The 16,554-nt window shown below is 41.1% G+C and overlaps 1 protein-coding gene across 6 annotated transcripts in view; it reads right to left on the reverse strand.

Annotated features, from left to right (window-relative positions):
• The window catches only part of SLC23A2 (solute carrier family 23 member 2), a 133,740-nt gene that overhangs the window by 102,913 nt on the left and 14,273 nt on the right, over positions 1 to 16,554 (reverse strand). For 3 of the 6 annotated variants that reach the window (XM_042980873.1, XM_042980868.1, XM_042980871.1), the window contains exon 2: positions 4,136 to 4,259. The exons of 1 other annotated variant lie outside the window; for it this stretch is intronic. The gene's annotated coding sequence lies outside the window, so the exon portion shown is untranslated. The remainder of the gene's footprint in view (positions 1 to 4,135; positions 4,260 to 16,554) is intronic. 2 more of the 6 variants (XM_042980870.1, XM_042980869.1) reach the window with 1 other exon arrangement.

Consider the following 16,554-nt stretch of genomic DNA (forward strand, 5'->3'; position numbering starts at 1 on the left):
TGGATTATATGTGAAGCCATCTGCCATCTCAGTGGACAGATTGGGACAACGAGTCAATCATAGAGACATGATAGATATTTCCCAAACTGTGCATGAGCACTCGGAGAAAACAGCTCAATAGAGCCTGAAATGGTCAGAAATGAATTTGTGGAAATGGGATTTGGGGTCAGCAGGAAAGTCCTGAGTGGAAGGCCACCTTGGAGACCAAGGCAGGCAGGAGTACTGCAAGTCTCGAGGCCATGAAAACAGCTTAACCATAGCTCACAATGGGAGGTGGAGGACGAAAACAACTTGCAGGGTCAAAGGAGTCTCAAAAGTCCAATGTAAATGCAACATGGTTTTAATGAGACATCAGTTTCTGGGCAGGTGAGGAGAGAGAGTCCACCACTAGAAAAATCTCAAGATGGAAGGTCAAGAAGCTACTGTGTTAATCCAAGTATAAGGATCTTGGCAACTGGGGTGACAAAAGGGATGACAAAAAGGGACGGATAGAGTGAGTGATTTAAAAGAGAAAAAAAAAAAAAAATCAAAGATTGGGTGTCAAAGAGGACCTCTAGAAAAAGAACAAGTTTGTCTGTCTCCTTTAAATAAGTAAGGAAATGGGCTCGACAAGGCAAGTAACGAACGAGGTCTGGACATGCTAAATTTGAGCTGGGGGTGGCATGTACATCTGACAAGTGCCCACCAAAGACGAGAGATTTGAGGAAAAAAGCTCTGTGCACAAAGAGGAGAGAAAGAGATGTGTGAATTGAAATATAAAGATGGTTAACAGAAACTCTGAGAGCTGGGAGACCATGTATTCTGCAGGTATTCCCAGAGATATTCACCTCACCTCCCTTGTGGTAATAAATATTACTTTTAAGAAAGTATTATAAAAAGGCCCCAAAGAGCCAAAATAATGTTGAAAACGAAAACCAAAACTAGAGGCATCACAATTCCAGACTTCAAGCTATAAAAGCTGTAATCATCAAGACAGTATGGTACTGGCACAAAAACAGACATGTAGAGGGGCACCTGAGTGGCTCAGCTGGTTAAGTGTCTGACTCTTGGGTTCAGCTCAGGTCATGATCTCACAGTTTCATGGGTTCAAGCCCCACATTGGCCTCTGCACTGACAGTGCAGAACCTGCTTGGGATTCTCTGTCTTCCTCTCTCTTGCTGCCTCCTCACTCATGCTGTCTCTCAAAACATATAAACTTTTAAAAAATTATTAAAAAAAAAAAAAAAGACCAATGGAACAGAAGAGACAACCCAGAAATAAACCCACAAATATATAACCAACCAATCTTCAACAAAGCAGGAAAGACTATCCAATGGAAAAAAAACAATCTCTTCAGCAAATGGTGCTGAGAAAACTGGACGGCACCATGCAGAAGAATGAAACTGGACCACTTTCTTAACCATACACAAAAATAAATTCAAAATGGATGAAAGACCTAAATGTAAGACAGGAAACCATCAAAACTCTAGAGGAGAAAACAGGCAACAATCTCTTCGACCCTGGCCGCAGCAATTTCTTACTACACATGTCTCCAGAGGCAAGAGAACAAAAGCAATAATGAACTACTAGCACTTCAAGATAAAAGGCTTCTGGAGGCGCCTGGGTGGGTCAGTCGGTTCAGCGTCCAACTTTGGCTCAGTTCATGATCTCACAGCTTGTGGGTTTGAGCCCCGCCTCAGGATCTGTACTGACAGCTCAAAGCCTGGAGCTGCTTTGGATTCTGTGTCTCCCTCTCTCTCTCTGCCCCTCCCCTACTCACGCTTGCTCTCTTTCTCTCTCAAAAATAATGTGGAAAAAAAATTAAAGATAAAAGCCTTCTGCACAGCAAAGGAAACAATCAACAAAATTAGAAGGCAACCTACTGAATGGGAGAAGACATTTGCAAATGACATATAGGATAAAGGGTTACTATCCAAAATCTAAAAAGAACTTACCAAACTCAACACCCAAAATACAAATAATTTAGTGAAGAAATGGGCAAAAAACATGAACAGACACTTTTTTCAAAGAAGACATCCAGATGGCTAACAGACACATGAAAAGATGCTCAACATCACTGATCATCAGGGAGATACAAATTAAAACCACGATGAGATACCACCTCACACCTGTCAGAATGGCTAAAATGAACAACTCAGGAAACAACAGGTGTTGACAAGGATGTGGAGAAAAGGGAACCCTCTTGCACTGTTGGCAATGCAAACTGGTGCAGCCACTCTGGAAAACAGTAAGGAGGTTCCTCAAAAAATTAAAAATAAAACTAGCCTACAACCCAGCGATTGCACTACTAGGTATTTATCCAAAGGATACAAAAACGCTGATTCGAACGGGCACATGCACCCCAATGTTTATAGCAGCACTATCAACAATAGCCAAACTATGGAAAGAGCCCCAATGCCCATCAACTGACGAATGGATAAAGAAAATGTGGTGTATATATACAATAGAATACTACTTGGTGATGAAAAAGAATGAAATCTTGCCATTTGCAACAATGCCGATGGAACTAGAGTGTATTACGCTAAGCAAAACAAGTCAGTCAGAGAAAGGCAAACATCATATGATTTCATTCATATGTGGAATTTAGGAAACAACAGATGAACATAGGGGAAGGGAAGGAAACATAAGAACAGAGAGGGAGGCTAACCCTAAGAGATTCTTAAATACAGACAACAAACTGAGGGTTACTGGAGGGGTGTTAGGTGAGGGGGATGGGCTAAACGGGCAACGGGCCTTAAGGAGGGCACTTGCTGGGATGAGCACTGGGTGTTATATGTAAGTGACAAATCACTAAATTCTATTCCTGAAACCATTATTACACTATATGTTAACTAACTTGGATTTAAATAAATATAAATTGAAAAAAAAAAAACATATTACATACAATTTGATGACAGCTTAAGACAACAACTTGGGGCGCTTGAGTGGCTCAGCTGGTTAAGCATCCGACTTCAGCTCAGGTCATGATCTCACAGTTTGTGAATTCGAGCCCCAAGTCAGGCTCTGTGCTGATGGCTCAGAGCCTAGAGCCTGCTTTGATTCTGTGTCTCCCTCTCTCTCTGCCCCTCCCCGCTTGCACTCTCTCTCTCAAAAATAAACATTAAAAAAAGAAAAAAAGAAAAAAAAAACTAACAACTTCACATAGAAAACAAAAAGTGGAAGAAATCCACAAATGTTCACGGTGGTGTCATTAGGTGGTGAGACCAAGGCTCTTCCTAAATTCTTGGAATTTCCCTTTAAGAGCAAGTATGGACTTTCTATTAGAAAATGAAAATAAATTTTTTTTAAAAAGAAATGATTCCCTTTCAGCATTTATAAAAGCTCTTATAAATGTATACCTAAATAATGAATGTCACTGTTTGTAAATTAATAGTAAATAAAAGTACCACTGACATAACTTTCTATACCCACCATACTGAATACATTTAGTTTTGACAAGACAACCTGTTTGCGAGAATGTTTATTAGGAGTATAAATTCTTGTAGCTTCCCTACGGGACAATTTGTCAAAATTAAAAAAGTAAAAATTCGTAAGCACTGTACTCAACAATTTTACTGTTAAAAATTTACTTATGGGTATTGTCCCTGAAATAGGTGCAAGAAATTTCACTGCAATATTGTTTGCAATAGCAAAAAATTTTAAATAACCAAAATGCCCATCAAGCCTTGGGACAGGAGAGGAGCATGGGAGGAAATGCAGTGTAAATGTGCTTATTTAGTCTCACTACTTAAATCGAAGAATGCTTGAAAAAGAAGGAACACGTCTTCAATCTCTTTACCCCCGGGGTTCAGACCTGTGACCCAGACATGGAGCCTCAAAGGCAATAGGTATTCAAAAGTTTGCTGATTTAAAAAAGCCAAAAGCATGTAAAGGAAAAAGAAAATACTTCATTACCTGTACATGGCAAGACTTTGCCTATTTTCTACTTTAATCTACTTAACAAGGAATTTGGCCTACAACAGCCCATTACCTTATCATTAGCATTAACCAAACAATTATTCCCAGGATTGCATTTAGACCTTTGGCGACATGTACAAAGGGCGAGGTCAAGCACAAATGAATTCTAACACTAAAGGGCTGTCAGCACAACTGCATCATGAAATGCAGAACGAAAAAGATTAGGTTTCAGACGCACCTAAATGCCGTGACGTGAACCTGTCCATATGCTTTCCGTTTCAAGCCGCTGAGCTACATTTCCTGGTGCTGAATTCCAAGCTCAAAACCACAGGAGGATCCCGGTTGGCAGAGTCAAGACCTAGCTAGAGAAAAACAGATGATCAATAAAAACAGAGTAATAATAAACCTTGCAGGAGGCACTCTGCATGAATGGAATCTACTTCTCATTCAGCTCTGCCCAATCCTAGAACTTGCTCTGTTGCTCCCTCATTCTTAAGGAGCATCTAGGAGTCCCCAGCCCATCCCCAGGCAGAAGCACAAGCTGCACCTTCAATCCCTTCAAAATTGGCTCTCCATTTGCACAAAATGTGTTGGGAGATGGTATTTTAGAGTATCTGGAAAAAGCAATTTTGTACTTAGTTGGGGGTTTTTTCCTTTTAAACTCCATATTCCCTAGAATAAGATCTCAATTTACAAAAAAAAAAAAAAAAAAAAAGACAAAAAAACTTCTCTAGTATTCAATATGTGCCAAGCACTGTACTACACACTTCTTAAAATTAATAAAGGGAAGCCTCACTAAAGTTCAGTGGGGAAGAGACTAAGGGAAGCTAGAAGAGGGAAGCTACTACCAATCGGTCAATTACAGGAAATTGTCATCACAGACCCCAACAGAGGAATCTCTACAGGAAAGAATCATCAATTACAGGCCTCGACAGAGAAAGATATAGACTGCAGCTCTACAAGAAACTGGCTACCCTTGCAACTCAGCCAATGGCAAACCATTAGCCTGAATTAGTATTCTCCTCCAATGGGCTTTGTTCAAAACAACCCCTCCCAATTTTCTCCTTCTCCGTAAGATAACTTTCTTCTTTGTTGGACTTGCCTATGGCTTTGTTATAGCTTAATGCCCAGGAGTTGTAATTCTTGGTTACTCCCAAATAAACCCATTTTTGTTGGTAAAATAACTTTTTTTTTTTTAAGATTTATTTTTAAATTTATTTATATTTAGAGAGAGAGAAAGCAGGGGAGGGGAAGACAGAGAAGGAGAGAATCCCAAGGCTGTCAGCGCAGAGCCCAACACAGGGCTTGAACCCACGAACCGTGAGATAATGACCTGAACTGAGATCAACAGTCGGATGCTTAACCGACCGAGCCACAAAGGTGCCCCTAAAATAACTTCTTTTTAAGGTTAACATTATTTGATGGGATCCAGAAGACCACCAACAAATCCAAGGCTAGTGAGCAAATATGCACCCATACCCACAGAGCTCACTGCTTTCTTGCCCACCCTAAAATTTTTCTTCTGGATTTTTGAGCTCCACTCTTGTGTTTTAAGCTCTCCAGGAATTATTCAGAATCTGTTTTAAGGCTTGGTCCTTTATAAGAACACTCGTTTGGCCTTTGGTCCAACTCCTCTTAAGAACTAGGCCATTCCTAATAAAACTGCTAGTCCTTGGCCCAACTTCTCACGAACAGGGCTGTGCCTACCGGAACAGAGCTGGCCTTTGCTCGGATTCCTTTTAGAACCAGATTGATCATACCGTTTAGGAATCTTTCTTTCCTGCTCTAGAAAAGACAGACAAAATAAACCGCTAAGAAGTGGGATCCCAGTCATCAAGATGTTTTGAGGGTGACCCCTCTTCTGGCACCCTGGTCAGTTCCTCTTCACACACACAGTAGTTTAAAACTCCAATGGCCATTGCAGGGAACTCGCCATCTCTCCAAACTTACTCTTCATCAAAAGTAAATTGGACAGCGCCGCCTGAGTGGCTCAGTCAGTTAAGTGACTGACTTCGGCTCAGGTCATGATATCACAGTTTGTGAGTTTGAGCACCGCGACGGGCTCTGTGCTGATAGCCCGGAGCCTGGAGCCTGCTTCTAATTGTGTCTCCCTCTCTCTCTGACCCTCCCCTGCTCACACACTGTGTGTGTCTCTTTCTCAAAAATAAACAAACATTAAAAAAAAAAAAAAAAGTAAATTGGATAGCCATGGCTCTAAAATTGTCAAAACTGAATGGGATGCCTACTTTGGGATTGTGAAGCTTCGGAATTCTGAAGCTATAAGGAATCTAAAATTGCCTCTCTGCAAAATACAATTTCTAGACTAACAGAGACAAACAAAGGAAAGAAAGGGCTCCTGAGGCCTCTTTCTTCCCTTCCTGTCTTCTAGGTCTCAGGATGTACAGCAGCTGTCTTGTGTTCAGTCCCCACCTTCACTTAACTTTTTTCTCTGAACCTCTCCCCACTCCCTTCTTTCCTGAATCTAAGAAAACTGCTCCTTTAAAATTAAGTCTTCTGGATCTGAATAAACCCCAAACTTCTTATGTTCCCTGGACCAAGGCCAAACTGCGAGCCAGAGTTGAAGAGTTTCCGAAAGTGACTCAGGACCCACGTTTGCTGGAGAATTTAACATAGTTACTCCAACTTAACCACCCTGCTTTCTCAGATCTGTATCAGTCAGGCCATGTGCTTGTTGGTGAGGACCAGGCCTAACACGGGATGAAACTAATCCCATAAGAACAGCCTAAAGGATTCAGAGAATTAACCCTAACTTTTGGCAAGATGCTAGAACACTCACTGGAAATCTCCATTGAGCAATTACAGTAGATTTCCTAAGACTGTTGATTGGAACAAAATTCAGGCTTCACAAAAAAGCCCGATCAACCTGTTCACGACCATTATAATCAACTCCAAATGATCTTTCAAAAAGATTCTGGTCTTCCTTTAGAGGTTGAATCCAAATGGGTAGCATTAACTGCATTTACTAACAGGCTGAACCAGGATCTCCTGGTTAAAGGACCAGCATGGAATGGGAAACTGTGCCCACTCCAGAATTAGCTAGCTTGGCAAACCAGCTCACCCATATGCTAGAGGAGTCAACTCAAAGAAAGACCACTAATATTCTCAGTTTTCAACTCTGGCAAATGAAGGTCCCTAAACAGAACAAAACCCCCTGGCTTTCTGCTATCACTGCAAAGGGCCAGGGCACTAGAAAAAAAAAAAAGACTGTTACAAACATTAAGCATTCCAGAAGCCTTCAGCCCTCTAGCCAGCCTTTCCACTGTCCTCCTAATTCCCAGTGATGGGACTCTGAGGACCTACAAGGGCTCTTCCCACTTCTCCCCGTTAACTGGCTTGGAAAAAATACTCTCCCGACTGAGAATGAATCTCTTTGTCTTGGTGACCCCAGAGCTGCATTCTCGGGGCTCAACACCACTCCTATAAAGCAGGTCCTGTCTCAGAGCATGAAAACAATTCAAATAGAGGGGGTCTCTCATAAACCTCAACAGGTTCCTGTCTCTGCACCTGCTCCCATTTGTTTAGGCCTGTTGAGATTCCCATTCTCACCTCCTTAAGTTTCTCTACCCCATTCATTTACTGGGCCAAGATTTCTTAGGAAAGTATCATGCCAGAATTTCTCCCAGAAAAAAGAAATAATTATAGAATCAAAATCGCCAACCACATGAATTAAATGACCCTTCAACATCCCTGATGGCACTATAATAGAGTCTGGGGACACTGATCATTTATCCCTATTAGATCAGCTACCATCCTCTTTATGGGCAGATTCCCCAACTGATACTGGCAGAATTCACAGTGCACCCCCCATCAAGATTCAAACAGATCCCTCAACACCTCTCCCCAGAGCTAATACCCTATAAGTAAAAAAGCCCTTTAAGACATCAAGCCCATAATAGGAGACCAGAGACTCAGGGCCTTTTTATCCCCTGCACTAGTCCCTGTGATACCCCCATTTTATCTGTCAGAAGACCCAGTGGCTCAGGATGGAGGTTAGTCCAGGACCTCAGAGCAATAAATAACACTATTCCTTGGCACCCCATTGTTCCTAACCCCCACACACTGACATCCATCCCCACTGAAAGCAAAGTTTTCACTATAATTGTTCTATACAGTGCACTTTTACTATACAGTTGACAGGGATAACCATTGTCTTTTTGCTTTCATTTGGGAAGAACAGTACTATACCTGGACAGTAATGCTCCAGAGTTACAGAGAGAGTCCTTCTTAACTTTTTACAAACCTTTAAAGCTGATTTGGAAGATATAAAATCTTCTGCAGGCTCTGGTTGGTTACAACATGTAGATGATTTGCTTCTCTGCTCCCTTTCTCAAACCTCTTCACAGGAGACAGCATTCACCTGTTAAAACTTTTGGCCTTAAAAGGACAAAGTCTTTAAAGAAAAATTGCAGTTTGCTCAAGCTAAAGTTCATCTGAGGGCACCTGATTTCAGAACAAGGCCTACACTTAGATCCAGGTAGCTTTCGTGGCATCCTGAACTTCCCAAAACCTACAACTAAATGCCAATTACAAAGTTTTCTTGGACTGGCTGTCTACTGTCGAAATTGGGATTCCAAACTTCTCTCTTACAGCTCAAGCTCTATAGGCTTTACTAAAAACTGACAAACCTGACTGCGTCATTTGGAAAGACTGAGAAGACCTAGCTTCGGAGACTTCATAAAGAAAAGTCTAATAAAGCCTCTTGCCCTCAGAGATCCTAATTATCAACTCCCCTTTTCTCATTGTTTGTGAGAGGGAAGAAAATGCCCTTGGAGTACTTGCCCAAAAACATGGGGGACCATCACTGACCCTTGGGGTCTTAGAACCAAGCACTGGAGCAGCCCATGGCCAGGGATCTCCCTCCTTGCCTCAGGGCCATTCCTGCCACTGCCCTTCTAGTTAAGGCCCGTGAAGGGTCACAGGCCTCCCTCTAAGCACACTTGTGCCGCGTACAGAGAAGCCCCCCTAAATCCTCACCACTGCACTCACCCAGGAGATCCCCCTAACTGTTCCTCATATAACTCCTCCTCACTGCGAGAACCTTAACCCTGCTATTCTCCCTCCTCCCTGGCAGAGACCACTCACAACTGCTTCAGATGGACAGATCACCTCTTGACTCCCTGTGACTGTTTATAGGAACCTCCTCTAACCGATGCAGATTTTTCATGGTGTCCCGATGGTTCTTACTTAAAGGATGAAAATGGCAAATCCTGTGCTGGGAATGCTAGCGTGACTCCTTTTGAAGCCACCGAGGCAGCACTTTTACCTTTCACTATCTCGGCCCAACAGGCCAAGTTCTATACTTGTACCTTGGCCAAAGGTAAAACCACAAACATTTATACCCATAGCTGATATACCTTTGAGGTAGCTCAGGACTCTGGAATGGTACCCAACAATGAGGTGCTCTCACCTCCAATGGGGATAAAATTCTAAATGGTTCCTATGTCCAAATTTTATCAAATGCCACACTTTGGCCAGATACTCTTTTATTAAAGTTCCTCAGCATTCTAGACTCCACTCTCTGGAGGCCAAAGGAAACCACCTCGCTGATATTTCCACCAAAGCACTGCTCTCAAAGCAATCAAGAGCCAAACCTCTGTCACAGTCCAAAGGGATATTCTCCCAAATGAAGATTTTGAAAACGGACCAGAAATGCCCAGTAACTGGCTCCAGAAAAGGAAAAATACTGGGAACCTAATCACTGTTGGTTTGATAAAAAGAACTGTGGGTTAGACCAAATAATCTGGCCGAATTCATGGACCAATATTGGTGGGGAAATAAAGCTACAAAAGTGTCTATCCCACTTGTCCCATGCATCCAAAACACAACGCAGAAAAAAGTGCTCACACCGCTCATTTTAAATTACCTAAGGGGCCATTCAAGTTCTGGTAAATGTATTTCATACAGCTACCCCCATCTCATGGATTTAAGTATGCTTTAGTAATGGTTTGTAGGTCTTCTCACTGGACCAAAGCTCTCTTGTAGACAGACCACTGCTACTTGTGTAGATAAAATTTTGCTAGAAAAAATTATAACGGGACACCTAGGTAGCTCGGTCGGTTGAGTGTACAACTTCGGCTCAGGTCATGATCTCATGTTCCGTGGGTTCAAGCCCTCCATCAGGCTCTGTGCTGACAGCTTGCTCAGAGCCTGGAGCCTGCTTCGGATTCTGTGTCTTCTCTCTCTGCCCCTCCCCCACTCGTGCTCTGTCTCTCAAAAATAAATAAATGTAAAAAAAAAAGATTAAAGAAAAAATTATACCAATGTGGAGAAGCCCTCTTTAACTTCATAGTCCTCAAGGAACCCATTTTACCAGGTGCTTGAATAAGTCTGCACTATTTCACCAGTTTTACAATACTAACTGGGCAATACCATTCTCAATCCTCAGGTTGGTCAAATGCACTAAGGACACTATTAAGACTCAATCAGCAAAGTTTATAGAGACCTCCCATATCATCTTGGCCTAAAGCATTCCCACTGGCCGTTCTTAACTCAGATTCACCCCTTCGGAACTCACAGACTTTTACCCTTTGAGATAGTCAGAGAAGATCCAATGCACTTGGCCCCTGACTCCTTTGACCCACAATTAATAAAGATACACTTCGGGGACGCCTGGGTGGCTCAGTCAGTTTAGTGTGCGACTTTGGCTCAAGTCATGATCTTACAGTTTGTGAGTTCAAGCCCTGTGTCTGGCTCTGAGCTGTCAGCTCAGAGCCTGGATCCTGCTTCGGATTCTGTGTCTCCTCCCTCCCTCCCTCCCTCGCACTCTGTCCCTCTCTGTCCCTCTCTGTCCCTCTCTCTCCCTCTCTCTCTGTCTCTCAAAAATAAACACAGACACAAAAAAGATATACTTCAATATTGTAAAGGCCTAACTGCTCCTACTAAAAATAACCAGAAGATTGATAGAGCAATTTCACCATGCACTCTTGAGAGATGAAGACAAGTATCACACCTTAATGCCTGGGTGGCTCGGTTAGGCATTCGAATCTTGGTCTCAGCTCAGGTGATGATCTCACAGTTTGTGAGTTAGATCCCCACATCAGGCTCTGTGCTGCCAGTGGGGAGCCTGCTTGGGATTCTCCCTCTCTGCCCCTCCTTTGCTCACATTCTCTCTCAAAATAAATAAATAAATAAATATTTATAATTTTTATACTATAAATTTTTTATAATATAAAAAAATTTATAATTTTTATAATCAAAATTTTAAAAAAAAAGAGAAAAGCATCACACCTTGCAACTAGAGATTTTATCTATTAGAAAAGACACCTCCAGAAAGAGTCTCTTCAACTTCACTGGAAAGGCCCCTCTTACGTACTGCTAACCAACCCTTGTGCTGCCAAACTCCAGGGAATAGACTCTTAGATTCATGGACATGTCTAAAGAAAGCAAACTCTGAGTGGACCTACACACCATCTGATGACCTGAAAGTAAAGATTTCCCTGTATTGAAGCAGACAACATCTGAGGAGACAGCTTCCTCAAGAAGCCAGGTCTGTTAGAAGGCTCAGGGTACAAAGTCTCTCTTTTTCATTTGGACTATTGTTAACCGACTCTGGATTCTTTTCCAAAACTCGTGGTTTCTGAATTTCAGTTTTACTGTACTATTGACACATTTGGTTAGAACAGTTTTCTTGAGATAACAATATTGTTTTAAAATGTCTTTGAAGTTTTGTTGTTTTGCAAAAAGCCCACCAACTGCTGCTTCATGCTTATTATACCTGCACTGTATCTTCCCAAATGTACTCGGTTAATTCTCAGATTCTCACTATTCTGCTTTCATGACTGCTCAACGGGTGACTCCTCATCTGCATACAGGACTCTGGGTTTGCCTCTGGAGGGGGATCTTTTCTCCCCTAAACTGGAATGAGTGCCAATGAATATTTTTAGTTGGCTACTTTCAGATCTAGGATCCTGTTTTAGAACCACCACACAATTTGGAATTGCCACGTTACTTTTGATTCCATACTTGCTGCCTGTCAAACTTTTCTAACAACGTACCCAAGAAGAGATGATCTCCAACACTTACAATCGTGCTAAATATGGACTAGAAGTAGGAGGTACCTGATTGTTCTCCCTGCTCCTCCTCCTTGTTACTCAAATGTGACCTCAGATTTCCAATCCAAATAATTTCCCCCCAGTGTGGGACATTATACCCAGGAAAGGTCTTTCCTAGAACTGAGGGACAAAAGAATTAGAAAAATCAGACTCTTGATCAGCAATGCTTTTGGAGAAAGATCATGATCAAAAGGGGGAAAATGTGAAAATTTATAAAGGGAAACTCAATAAAGTGGAGTCAGGAGGCTAGAAAGGGAGCCAGTACCACTGAATGTCAATTGCAGGAAGAACTGTCAATTACAGCCCCCAACAGAAGAATCTCAACAGGAAAGAATCATCAATAACAGACCCCAACAGGGAAAGATGTACACTGCATCTCCCATAAAAAAATAAATAAATAAAATAACCACCCCCCTGGGACTCAGACAATGACAAACCCTTATGACCCTGGATTCCCACTTTTCTCCAATGGATTTTCCAAAACAACTCCCACCTTCCTCTTGTTTCTCTGTAAAATAACCTGTTCCTCCTTTATCTGCTGGGCATAGCTTGCATGTCCAAAGTTGCAAGTCTTGGTTATTCCAGAATATATCCATTTTTGCCGGTAAAGTAACTTTTATTTTTAAGATTAACACATCATACCTGCGCAATTATCTTCATAACCACCCTCCGAACTACTGGGTCCACACTTTACAAGTAAGAACCCAAGAAGGGAAAGGCCTGGTCTGGGTCCTGGAGCTTCTAAGATAGATGACAGTAGGGGTCAGAGCCCATTACACCCATGACAACGGAGCCCTCACCTTTATAACTCTACATTGCTTTCAGTGCCGCCACTAGAATAAACTGCTGATGCTGTTTTTAATAGGGAAAACAGAAGAGACAATTTGATTTCTTAAAAATCACCTTCTTTTAAAGCATCTTACAAATGTATTAATATACATCGGAAGGATGCTTATAAAAAAGCTGGGTCACATTCCATTTTTTAGGCTGGGTTATCAATAGGTACACAGATACTCATTTTCTTGTTTATTAAATGAATGTGTTTTTTATACTCTTGTACCTATGCAGAGGCATCACAATAAAAAAGAACCCAGAGCCTGACCTGGGGAGCTATCTCTGAAACAGCTGGCAAGGCACCAGTCACCAGCCTGGCCCTCCATTATAAAGAAAAATACAAGGGTGCCTGGGTGGCTGAGTTGGTTGAGCGTCCGACTCGATTTCAGCTCATGATCTCGCAGTTCATGAGTTCGAGCCTTGACATCAGGCTCTGTGCTGACAATGTGGAGCTTGCTTGGGATTCTCTCCCACTTCCTCTGCCTCCCCCCACTCCCTCTCTCAAAATAAACAAACTTAAAACTAAAACCACACAGGTGATGACAGTTTAGCCAGATACCAACAAGTTCTTTTTGTTAGAAAAGGTTAGCTGTGTCTACGGACATACCACCCTGAACGCACCCCATCTCGTCTTATCTCGGAAGCTAAGCAGGGTCGGGCCTGGTTAGTACTTGGATGGGAGAAAAAGTTAGCTGTGAGTCAATTTTTTTTTTTTTTGAATGTTGTGACTCTTCCAACTCCACAGTCTGTTTTGGAGCAAGTTAGCATCACAATCACTGATCTTCTAGAGGTAGATAAGCAACACAAATGCCATCAGACTTGTACCATCCAGCCTTCAATAAGCCTCCAGTGATCCTATTTTTTTAATTTCAGAAACTAAACATTGGTCTTTTGCTGTTTGGAACAAAAAAATTACTACTTATTTTAATTGATTAGAATATGAATGGAGAAGTTATTTTTCTGTTGCTAAAACATTTTGCATTCAAAGAGGAAAAACAAGGTAATTTATTGCCCAAAATAAAATCTTCATAACCACAAATCTATTTTAAGCTATGTTTATTAAAAATTTAGAGTCAGAAGGGAAGCACAAAGGCAACTTCCATCAATGAAGATTAGTCAAGAAGAGAAAGAATGGAAATAACAGAAAAAAAGTAACAAAAGAAAAGCTTTAAAAGAACAGCTTATTTTCGGTTAAACTGAAATTATATATTTTGTCCTTTGAGAAATGCAAGTTGCACAATATGTATAGTATAATCCCATTTTTATTAAAAGTGTAATTATACAGAACATATTTGTGGACATAAGAAAGGGCTGGAAAGAATAAAGATCAAACTGCCTTGAAGTATAGGGGGTAAAAAAGGCTGTGTGACTTTCAAAATTTGCTTTATCCAATTCTGACAAGTTAGAATTATTTTCCAACACGTGTATGCTTCTTTTGTAAATCCTTTAAAATGCTAAAAATAAAAGAAAAAAAAGTAAGAAAAAAAGGTTTCCATGAGGGCAAAGCTGCAATTAACAAAATCACTTTAGCTGGAAATCAAGAGAAAAATTATAGAAGGGTGAGTCCAAGTACTATGACCCCATGAAGATTTGTTTTTGGAAAGTATTTTTTAAGCTGATTAGTACAACCAGTGTCTGGAAGGATTGGCTTTCTACTTCACTGGACGACTATCAGAGACCAAAACACAGAATTGGGTCATAAGTTTTAATATTGGAAAAATACAAATATATTTTTGAGAGGGGAATTAAGCAGGAGGAGCCGAACAGAAACAAGACTGAGTTATCAGGGCGCATCCTTGAACTTCTGTCCTGGCGCCAGCCAGCACCCCTCCCCTTCGTGTGCCACCACACTCGACATGAAGACCTGCCCTTTGCACGCAAGGTTACAAGGCTGAGATCAAAGCCCGGAGCCCTGTGAGCAGCTCAGAGGAAACGTCACTTAGGAGCTCAATGACGCACCACCTGACTGTCCCCCACAAAGGCCACTGTGAACGCACAAGAAAACATTCACAGGGCTTCTCTACATTCTTAATTGGGGCGTGCAAAGGTACTAAATGCTATGATTTTCAGGCTTTGATTTCACAGAGGAAAAAAAATCCAAAAAATTGGGGGAGGGGGAATAACATCCATATTTGTATAACTGTCATCTCTATATTTTAGCATTTCCTTAAAAAAGGATGTTAATACTTTAGAAGCAGGAAGGATATAGCCCTGGGGGCCAGTACCATTCACAGGCCAGAAACTAAGCAACCAAATCATTTTGTCAATTTAGTAAACGCCAAAAAAGCTGACAAATACCTACCTAATTCAAAAAAGAAAAAAACAACTTCAATGAAAATTAAAATACCTGTGGAACAGGACAGCGAGTATCTTCTGAAAGCAAGGGCCAACACAAGATACTACATACCCTTCATGCTTCTACATGGAATTTGTATTTTTTAAAGGACTTAACAAAGGAAGCACATGTATGTACCCCAAAATCTAAATGAAATGGACAATTTTTTTAGGAAAAAAAAAATTTTAAGCCTGAATAACAGTAAACGAATAGACAAAATTAAAAAAGCAAAGACCTAGGCTTGAAAAAGGTGCCAGGCTCATACAAAATTCACAGGCCAGTTATATCCTATCCTTTCTGGTAAAGAAATAGGAAATGGGAAACCTTCCCAACTCCTTCTGGGAAAACTGACAAGCTAACAAAGAAAGCACAAGAGAAGAAAACTGTATGTTAACTTCATTTGCCAGTCCTAGATTTTTTTTTTTAACGTTTGCAAATTTGACATGCAAAGAATGACATCTGGTTTCAATCTTGATTTCTTTGATCCATGTATCTATAGTTCTCTTATGAACTGTAAAGTGCCTTTTGTCCACTTTTTCAGTAGGCTTCCTTTTTTTTCTCATTCATTTGTAAGAGCTCCTTAACAAATTAAGGACATTAATTAACCCTTTGCCATGTTGCAAACATTTTCCCCAGAAAAAAATAAATGACTGCTTTTTCCTCTCTGTCACTTGAAATAAAGGATTTATTTATTATTTTTTTTTTTTAAATCTCTCTAAAGTCAAATCTAACATCTTTTTGCAATTGCTTCTAATACTTTCAGGCTTAGGAAGTCCCTCGTCATTCCAAGATCAGAGAAATATTCGCCTTCATTTTCAGCTAGATGTTTTCGGTCAAAATCATTTTAAAATGTTTGACATCCACCCCTTTAAAAATGTATATCCAATAAAATCACTGTTCTAAGAAAATACCTAGTGAGTACAATTATAGTCACTTTAGTTGTAGAACAAGTAAATGCCCAATATTTAAGGGCTGGCTAACTAAATGATGACAAGAAAATGCTTTATAATAAAACACTACACAGCCATTCAGGAAAACAGCCATGCTCTATTACTAAGGTGTGGGGGGGGGGGGGGGCGGGGGGGGGGGGAGGTCAGAACATACCCCATTTTTATATAAAAACTACACTTATGTGGTAAACCAGGCAGTCTAAATACTCTCCCTAAATATTAACGGTGATCCTCCCTGGGTGTCACATTGCATGTGAGGTCTTTTTTTCTTTAACGTTTAGTTATTTTTGAGACAGAGAGAGACACAGCATGAACAGGGGAGGGGCAGAGAGAGAGTGAGACACAGAATCTGAAACAGGCTCCAGGCTCTGAGCCGTCAGCACAGAGCCCGAAGCGGGGCTCGAACTCACGGACCGTGAGATCATGACCTGAGCCGAAGTCGGACGCTCAACTGACTGAGCCACCC

The sequence above is a fragment of the Panthera tigris genome, chromosome A3, assembly GCF_018350195.1.
Source record: "Panthera tigris isolate Pti1 chromosome A3, P.tigris_Pti1_mat1.1, whole genome shotgun sequence".
In the NCBI taxonomy this organism is placed as follows: Eukaryota; Metazoa; Chordata; class Mammalia; order Carnivora; family Felidae; genus Panthera; species Panthera tigris.